The sequence below is a fragment of the Cricetulus griseus genome, chromosome 3, assembly GCF_003668045.3.
Source record: "Cricetulus griseus strain 17A/GY chromosome 3, alternate assembly CriGri-PICRH-1.0, whole genome shotgun sequence".
NCBI classification, from domain to species: Eukaryota; Metazoa; Chordata; class Mammalia; order Rodentia; family Cricetidae; genus Cricetulus; species Cricetulus griseus.
The window spans coordinates 53,542,389-53,551,805 of NC_048596.1; the positions used below are offsets into that span (position 1 = coordinate 53,542,389).

General features: G+C 44.0%; 2 long non-coding RNA genes across 2 annotated transcripts; one reads left to right on the forward strand and one right to left on the reverse strand.

Annotated features, from left to right (window-relative positions):
• Window positions 1-245: 245 nt before the first annotated feature.
• On the reverse strand, window positions 246-4,361 carry LOC113831403. Its single transcript, XR_003483977.2, has 2 exons — window positions 4,182-4,361; window positions 246-1,498 (listed from the first exon to the last, which is right to left on the reverse strand). It is a non-coding gene; the product is annotated as an uncharacterized LOC113831403 (long non-coding RNA).
• Window positions 4,362-7,305: 2,944 nt separating this feature from the next.
• Window positions 7,306-9,145, forward strand: LOC118237931. Its single transcript, XR_004769047.1, has 2 exons — window positions 7,306-7,445; window positions 7,582-9,145. It is a non-coding gene; the product is annotated as an uncharacterized LOC118237931 (long non-coding RNA).
• Window positions 9,146-9,417: the final 272 nt, after the last annotated feature.

Consider the following 9,417-nt stretch of genomic DNA (forward strand, 5'->3'; position numbering starts at 1 on the left):
TCTCATTCCCAAGGAGGATCCCGTTTAATTTGGAATCTTTCCTAAATTTTAAAAATTGACTTTATAGCCGGGCGTTGGTGGCTCACGCCTTTAATCCCAGAACTCGGGAGGCAGAGGCAGGTGGATCTCTGTGAGTTCGAGGCCAGCCTGGTCTCCAGAGCAAGTGCCGTGCCAGGATAGACTCCAAAGCTACACAGAGAAACCCTGTTTCGAAAAAACAAACAACAACAACAACAACAACAAAATGACTTTGTAACATCTATGTATTTTGTGTGTTGGGAGGTCAGAGGGCAGCTTGTTAGGGTCTGTTAATTTCTCTCACCATGTGGATGGAGGTCAAAGGATCAAAGTCAGGCTTAGCAACAAGGGCCTTCAACCTGCTGACCCTTCCTCAGACAATGAAGGAGGTAAACAATGTAGAAGATAGTTCTTTGTTTTCACAAGAAACAAGAAGAGTATCCACTGTCCCCCACACACACACTTTTTTTTTTCTCTTGTCCTGGTGACTTCAGTTCCCGTGACAGAGAGACCCAGGCTGCTGCTTCCCAACTGCAATGCTGCAATGTCACAGCCACTCTCAGTTCCTGTAACTTGTTTTGCTGGACCTGGGTTCTCCGTGAAGTGGGTATGTCTGGGGCCTCAATGATTGATTTTTTACCCTCTCTGCAGGGTATGGTTGTCCTCTGTCCAAAGCTCACTGGAAATAATGCTGTCCCGAGACAGAGCTCTGCTTCAAAGTCTCTGTCTTTGAAAAAAAAAAAGATTTTTTCCTGCGGTGGGAGGAGCCCAGGTTTGGGCTGCAGATTTAGAGGCTCACAGGGTCCCAAAGTCCTTTCCAAAAATCAGTTCTGAAAGATGGGGAGCTAGGTGGGTGGATGGGATGTTTTCTTGGGCACCTCCCCACTCCAGTACCTTATAGATAAAAATCACAGGACAGGATACAGTTCCTCAGCAAGTGCAGTTGCCCAGTCTTGCCTCTGCCCCCCTGGGACTAAACTAAAAGACCCCAGCAGTCACTCTCTTGACCAGGGCTGATGGCCTTTGTCACCTGTAAGGGGCAGGTAGACTCCAGTGTTCTCTGGGGGATTCCTGGCCTCTGCTGCAGTCCTCACAGCAGGCCTTATCCTAATTCTGAATTTTTGCTGCTTCAGTGGTTTTCAGGGTCATGACTCCTTCAAGCCATAGCCAGGAGATCTAAAATCTTCCACATCTCTCCCCACCCCTTTGTTTACAGAATTTCACAGAATCAGCATCATTCGTGGATTCTCTCATCCTCTCTCTTTATACATTAGGAATTTACCATGCAGATGTTATTAGATTCTTGCCCAAGGTCACAGGGACGCTTGTCAGTGACACACCTGCCAGAAGCAAGAACTCAGGGCTTCTATTTTTGGTCTGGACTCCTTTGAGGGGACAGCAGGCGACATGCTAAAATGAACTTGTCTCTCCTTCTTTATTGGTGCTGTCCTTTGGGTCAACCAGCACTACACAGAGAGGCCTTTATACAAAAATAAAAGGGAAAGAGGGTTAGGCATGTAGCTCATTGATGTCGAACTAGCAAGCTTGAGGTCCTGGGTCAATCCTCAATATTGAAAAAAGAAAATTCTAGAAAAGATCCACTTTAAAAAAAAAAAAAAAAAGACAAGAATTAGGGTGGTTTGAGGGCGGGGACGGCAGGCATCTGTGCCCTAGTGGTTGGAGAGGCAGTCACTGACGAGAATGTTCTCCAGAAATATTACTTCTCATGGACTGGTCACTGTGAATTTCCTTTCTGCCTTTGCCAATCCGTGTCTTCCGGCCCAGGTTTCTGAATGACTCTGCTGCCTTTGTTTCACTCTCCAAACCCAGGGACTTCAACCCATGCTACACAATCTTCTAACAGCAAGGAAAAAAGTCTACAATTGGTGAAGGAATGGAAACGATGGATTTATGGACAAGCACTTTAGGAGCTGAGGGAGGGCTTGCCTAGGTAAACCTGAGGCCCAGTAGTGTTTCCTAAAACCAAAATCAAAAACCAAAAACCAAAACCAAAACCAAAACCAAACCTTTTGTCAGACCTTCAATCCCAAGCACTCAGAAGGCAGATACTGACAGCTCTGAGTTCTGAGACCAGCCAGCTTGGCAGTGAGACCCTGTCTCGAAACACAACACATTATACAGTTTGGTTTTTTTTTTTTTTTTTTTTTTTAATTTTTTAAAATGTAGAGTCTTCTATGTTGTCCTGGCTCACCTGGCACTCTCTATGAAGACCAAGCTGGCCTCAAACTTGCAGAGGTACCACACTAGAGTTTCCTACAGTTTCGTTTTCCTGGGCTCCAGAGTGTGTTTTAGGCCCTCCCCACAGCCCAGGAAAACCAGAAACAGAAGGTCGAGGGAGGAAGGGAGGTGGGTGGGTTGAAAATGAGAACACTGTCTGCTAGCTAACTATGCCTAATTTTAGACGAATCACAAATTCTCTAGAGTCTCAAATCACCGCCTGTAAATTTAGGTGACTCAAGTGTTTGCCTTTCAGAACTAAATTTCTACTAAAAAATTTCCAGCCCTAGAACATCCATCAAGTGTACGTCTCAGTAACATTCCGTTCTTTAGGGTTTCTTAGAGACAGAGAAAGAGAAAACCAGGGCAGCTTCCAGATGGTCAGGTGGAAACTATTTAAACATGGTGGCCCATGTCTTTAACCACAGCACTCGGGAGGTAGAGGCAGGCCGTTCCAGGACAACGTGGTCTAGATGGGGAGGTCCAGGACAGCCAGGGCTACAAAGAGAAACCCTGTCTCAATAAAATAAACAAGTATGAACCGGCCCTGGCTTTGGAATGGGAGGTACTGGGCCTGGAGGTTTAACGTTGATTAGAGCGCGGCTTTAGTACAGCCCCACCGCAATCTTAGAGGGAGGGGCTCAGTCCTCCAGTTTTAGGAATGCAGTATTCTAAATATGTCGTTAGTTACCATCTCAGCCTGGATGGTCGTTAAGCACCAGCTTCCCTCGTGAAGCTAATGCCCAAACCTGCCTATTTCCAGGTCCTAGAATACAGATCTGGGGGAAGAGATGGTGTCACCAGCCAGTCCGTGGTTCCAAGCTCTGGGCTTCTTTGTGCCCTGGAGCGCTCAGTTTCCCGCGACTCCGTTTCCCGTCTAAAAACCGGGGTAGCCTACAGCTTACTGCATCAGCCCGAGACTTGCTTCCCTTGGAAAATTCTAGGGTATAAAGTAAAGGTACAAGCATTCAAGTTACGTTCCCATAAACATACAGGGGACGTGACAGTGTGATAACTTTTAATTAAGGAGTGACTCGGGGACTGCGAGCCTGCCTTAAGGGGCGAGCGGCCGCCCTGCCCCCACACCAGTCCTTCCCGCATGTAGGCCAGGCGCTGGGGGCGGGGAGCGACGCGCCTGCGCAGAGAGACTCTGCGTCAAAAAAAAAAAAAACCATTGCCTGGACCGGCTGGAACCGGTTAGAACCGGCCGTGCCCGCCCGCCCGCGACTCTGCGCCTCACAAAGGGAGGGGCGATTCACACCCCGCGTATCCTTGCGCGGCGCGGAGGAGCTTCGTTCGCGCCCCTCCCCCGCCTTTGTTCCCGTCACGCGCCCCGCGCTCCCCCTCCCCCACCCCACCTCACTCCCAGGCGGATGGGGTCCCTCCGCCGACGCCCCGTTGTCCTCGCTTAGAGAAAAGCAGCAGCTGTAGAGGTGTCTTCTCCTTTTAGTCACAATTAAAAAACAAAAAACAACAACAAAAAAAAACAACAGAAACGCACGAGCTCAGGGCAGACCCCGGAGCGTACACGGCCGGGTGGGGGGCGGTGTGGGCCGCGGCGCCGAGGGCTGTAGGCAGAGCCGCCCGCTCCGGCTCCCGCTCCCGCCCGGCCCCGGGTCACCGAGGCCCCGCGGACCGCAGCGCGGGCAGCTCGGCGGGGAACCTCCCGTTTGTGTGTCTGAAATGGCGGCCGCCGCCATGCGCGACAAAGCGGAAACAGAAGCTGTCGACAGACCCCCTCTAGCCCTCAGAGGCGCAGCGAACTCAGGGAAACTCGGGAAAACACTAAAGATGTCCTAAGTCTACTTGAAAAATCGGGCTCTCGTTTTTGTATGATCTATTCATGGTCTAGGTACGGTTTTTCACCTTGTGACTTAAAAAATCTCAAACTTATTTGTGTTTGACGACACGTCTTAAATGTTTACCTGTATTAGGAAGGACTCCAGGTCCAAACGACGTTAAGAAAAATCTAGAAACCTGGAAGCCAGGCTCTATTTTTAACTTTCGGGAGGAACTATTTTTCTTCCTTCATCAAGGTGGCGGAAGGTTACGAGGTTCCGGTGCTGCGAGTTGTCCCTGCCCCATAAATACGGGTCCCCCCGGCGCTGCGGCAGGCATTCAGGCAGCGAGCGCAGAGGCGGCTGGTGAGGCAGGAGACGCAGCTTGAGGAGATCGCAGATAAGTTTTTTTCTTAAAAAGATTGAGATTAAAAATTAGAACTCTAAACTTAGACTGTTAAATAGAGTAGCTTGTCGAGATAAGGCTTAGAGTTAAATTCTTAACTTCTAGTGTAAAAAGATTTTAAAAGAAAATATGAAGGCTTATTTAAGGACTTTAAAACAAGGAAAAATAGTTGTACGATATGATGGCGCTGAGGTGAAGCTTTTACGAAGTAATTTAAAAGATTGTAAAGGGAGAGACAGCATAGTCTTTAAAAGCATTTAGAATATCCAGCTTGTAAACTACATTGAAACGAGAATTACTTAAATAGAATCAAATGCCTTTTAAAAACAGTAAAATAGTTTGAAAATGAGACTTAGCTTAAAAAGATTGAAAATAGGTTGAGTTTGGAGGCGGTTATAAAAGATCTCCGCTTGATGGCGCAGTAAAGATTGCGTCATTTGAAGCATTTATGTTTCAAGGCATTTGAGGTGGAACCGGAAGATTAATTGTAATTGGTAGTTTAGTATTGGAGAAGATTAGAAGTTGGAAGTGGAAAGTTGGAAGACAGAAGTACAGGAAAGTGAAGAGAAGCAGTAGAGAAGATAGCAAAATAGAAGATGAAGCATCTTTAGAAGACAGAAAAAGTGTTAAATGTAAGGAAGCAGAAGAAAATAAAAAAATGTCATGTAGAAGAAAACTAGTAGAAAAGGAAAAGCAAGTTACGACAACTTTGGATTCAAGCATTCAAGATAGGAAAAGAAGATAAGATTGAGAACAGAAGGCTGGATAAGATAAGAAAAAATGAGGAAATTCTTAAATGCATAAATTCAAATTTCTGATGGAGCGGTTTGAGTGATGTAGACAGCCATCTTACAAGAGTGAAACTAGAAATCAAAGCTATTAGGACTGAAGCAATTGAAAAGTTAAGGCAGAATATGTTTGAAGAGTTAGAAGAATTATAAATGCCTTAACTTGTAGCTTAATTTTGTTTGAAAACAAAGGACTTTTGGTAACAATTCAAGAATATCAGCATTTTGCGTTGGACTTTGAGCTTGAGGTGCTTTTAAAAATCCTAAGGACTAGCATTGGCAGCTGACCCAGGTCTACACAGAAGTGGATTCAGTGTGACCCTAGGAAGACAGGAACAGCAGACAGGAGTCCGAAGCCAGTTTGGTGAAGATAGGAGTCCAGGAAACAGTGCGGTTCGGAGGAGGAAGCTAGGAAGAAGGAGCCATAACGATGTGGTGGTGAAGCTAGGAGAGGATTCCAGGAAGGTGGAGCCAGTTGCGAGTTGGTGATGAAGCTAGCTGACGACTTGGCTTGTCAACTGCGCAGAGGAGGCGAGCAGGCATTGTGGAGAGAATAGATAGCGGCTCCTAGACCAGCATGCCAGTGTGCACGAAAGAAAGGCTGCAGGGAGAGCATGTGGTGCGGTAAAATTCGTGAGGTGGCAACGCGGTGTTTGTAACTTGAGGATGGTAACTTGTTTACTTTGCCTTCTTAATGGGGGAGTTGTAAGCTTCTGTGTCAAGGGATTTACTTGGTACTGTAGGCCGATTCCGGGTGTTGTAGGTTTTTCTTTTTCAGGCTTATGTCCTCTCGAATCTTGTCTGAAGCTTTTGAGGGCAGACTGCCAAGGCCCAGAAGAATGGTAGATGGCAAGTTGTCTAATCGATTTGAGGGAAAATGAATGAATGAATGATAGAACCAACACAATTCCACCAGTTTTGTAAGAAGTTTTAGTTTTGTTAACAGATGACCTACTGCAGTCTTCTGCGAGCCTCACTACTATGTAGTTTTGGGAGGTAACTTCGGGCAAATTGTTTTTGTGGGGATGGGGCCAAATATGTTTTGAGTTCTTTTCCCCTTAGGTCTTTCTAGAACCCTAAAGGCAGATGACTCGAGGGAACCAGAAAAGAAAAATCCAGTATCAGGATAATCAGGACTCAACAGGTTTTCAGTTTCTAGGAATTAGAGGATGAATACTAGCTTTCACTTTGAGTCTGGAGGAGCTGTCCATTGGAGAAATGGCTGGTAGTTTATTCTTTTTCCCCCCTTCCCTAATGAGATGTGTAAAGTTCTTTACCGTTTAAACGCATTTTTACTTGAAATATTTGGGAATGGTCTTAACAGGGAGGATCGGGTTGGGGGAAATGTTGTTTTCTAAGATTTTCCACAGATGCTATAGTTCTATTGGCACTGGGTTAGAGAAGGCCTATACTTCTATGCTGTTGGCACGACACCTTCAGGGATTGGAGCTGCATTTTATCCTTGGAAGAGTTTTCCCAGTTGCCGCTGAAGTACAGCACAGTGCAGCTTTGGTACACAGTCACTTCAGGAGAACCTCAGGAGCTTGACTAGGCCAGAAGTTGAAGTTAAGTTTTCAAGCACCATGACTTAAAAAATTTCAAATAAAGGGGAGGGGCAAAACTTAGTTGGCTGTGGCCTTTTGTGTTTGGGTGGTGGTGGGGGGTTAGGTAATTGTTTAGTTTATGATTTCAGATAATCATACCAGAGAACTTAAATACTTAGGATGGAAAACTGATGAAAATCTCAGCTTTCAAGTTGGCAAGTAACTCCCACTCATACAGCTTTTTGTTGTTGTGGTTTTTTGTTTTTGTTTTTTTTTTTTTTTTTGAGTTGGGCAGCTGAGGAAGATTGCTCTGGGTATACCCACCAGTCCATTAATTTGGGCAAGGAGAGTAAAAACCAAAACAGTTGTCTTTTTCCTGAAAAGTGTACGGCTTGGGATGGTCTGGTCCACTGAAATGTTAAGTTGGGATTTTATTTTTTTTAATTTACTGGATGTAGATTGTAGTGTGGTTCTCTTGAAATTTTTTTCAGGTGACTTAATGTATCTTAATAACTACTATAGAACTTCAGAGCAAAGGAAGTGGCTTAATGACCCTGAAGGGATTTCTCCCGGTGATAGCTTTTATATTATCAAGTAAGAGATTCCATCTCAGTATAAGCAAGTTTTTTCCTAGTGTAGGAGAAATGCTTTTCCTTTGTGACAAGATGTGAAGGTATGCTGTCTCTTTTGTGTACATTGTATATTTTGTATTTATTTGTAATTTATCATTTGAGATTTGTGTTCAGCCTGAATGTCTTAGAGGGTGGGCTTCTGTGGATGAGGGAGGGGAAACCTTTTTTTTTCTGTAGACTTTTTTCAGATAACACCATCTGAATCATAACCAGCCTGGCAGTATGATGACGTAGATGCAGAGGGAACAGCTCCTTGGTGAATGATAAGTAAAGGCAGAAAGGATAATGTCATATCTCCATTGGGGAATGAGCATGAGCCCAAGATTCTTACTACTGATGAAAATGCCTCCATATGCAAAAAATTAAGCAAATGAAATCAACCAATATAAAGTTATGGAATCTACCATGTTTAAAAGTTAATGGCTTATCAAGCTTTATCCACAAAAGTAAAGAATTGATGGGAAACAATGAAGATAAATGTCCATCTCAAAACACTGCTTTTACAAAAGCAGAATAAAAATGAAATGAAATGAAAATGCTACATTAATCCTGGAGTAAAAAAGAAGCTGAAATGATTGATATGAGTGGGATCAAATGGATTGAGAGGAGGCTGTGCAGTGTGCCAATCTTTCATTTGCCTCAGACAGGTTTCTCTTCATAATCAGAAGAGTTGCTTCATTTCATCTCGGAGCAGGAAACAGCAGACTGCTGTTAACAGATAAGTTTAACTTGATCTGCAGTATTGCATGTTAGGGATAAGTGCTTATTTTTTGTAAGAGATCTGGAGGTACTGAATATGTCATTTGCCTGACCCCTTCTTTAGGGGATTTCAGGACTGAGCAGTTTTCCCATCCAGCCTTTTAGAAATTCTAGGCCTTGTGCATTGGGCTTTCATGATGGGATAGTAGGTAACAGGCTTTTGCATCCTAAGTAATTTCATCACAAAAGCCTTATATATGGTTAGTGCCTGCTTTAAATACATTGCTGACAGAACTAAGGATTTGAATCTCTGAAGACACTGAAAGGGATGTAACCTTGTGTGCTGACAGTCAGATAAGTTCATCTTGCTAAAATTTAAATGTGCTTAATGTACTTGTGCTTAAAACCATTAAATCATACAGATAAATAAAATATTTCACTAGGGTATGTATGCATTTAGAAAGCTGTCTTCCTTATTTAAATAAAGTACTTTTTTGTCTGTAGTTAGTGTTGGGCAATCTTGGGGGGGATGTTCTTCTCTAATCTTTCAGAAACTTTGTCTTCGAACACTTAAACGGACAAGATCAGGACTTGAGCAGAAGACCGAACTTAACTTTAAGGCAGGAAAGACAAATTTTATTCTCCATACAGTGAATCAGCATTTATAATCCCATGTGTGGCATAGAGGCCCTGCCCTCTAAATAAGGAATAAGTACCTTAGACAGGTGGGAGATAATGGTCAGAGTAAAAGGTAACTACATATTTTGTTTCCAGAAAGTCAGGGGTCTAATTTGACAATGGCTAAACATCTAGGGTAAGATAACTTTTCCACACTTCCAAATTTGCATGTTAAATGCTTATGACCATTTCATCCACTGTTAAGCCTTTTCTCACCTCACTTGAGCCAGAATTTGGGCGGGCATGTGGGTTTTTAAAGAATTTTCCTTTGCAGAGGCTTCATTTCATCCTTCATGAAGCTGCTCAGGACTCTGACTTGCATATGAGTGCTTGGCTCTTCTGTTCTGCTAGTGAGTGTGTGAGACCTTGCAGTGACTTTGTTTTCCTGGAATTCGGAGGGAAGGGAGGAGGGGGATGGGGCTTACTTGTTTAGCTTTTTTTTGCAGACTACACAGAGAATGCAGGTGTCTTGACTTCAGGTCTTGTCTGTTCTTTGGCAAGTAATGTACAGTACTGTTCCGATCCGCTGCTATTAGAGAATGCATTGTGACTCGACTGGAGTATGATTAAAAGTTGTGTTTTCCCAAATGTTTGGAGTTGTGATTGTTGGAGGAAAACCCATGAGTAATACAGGCT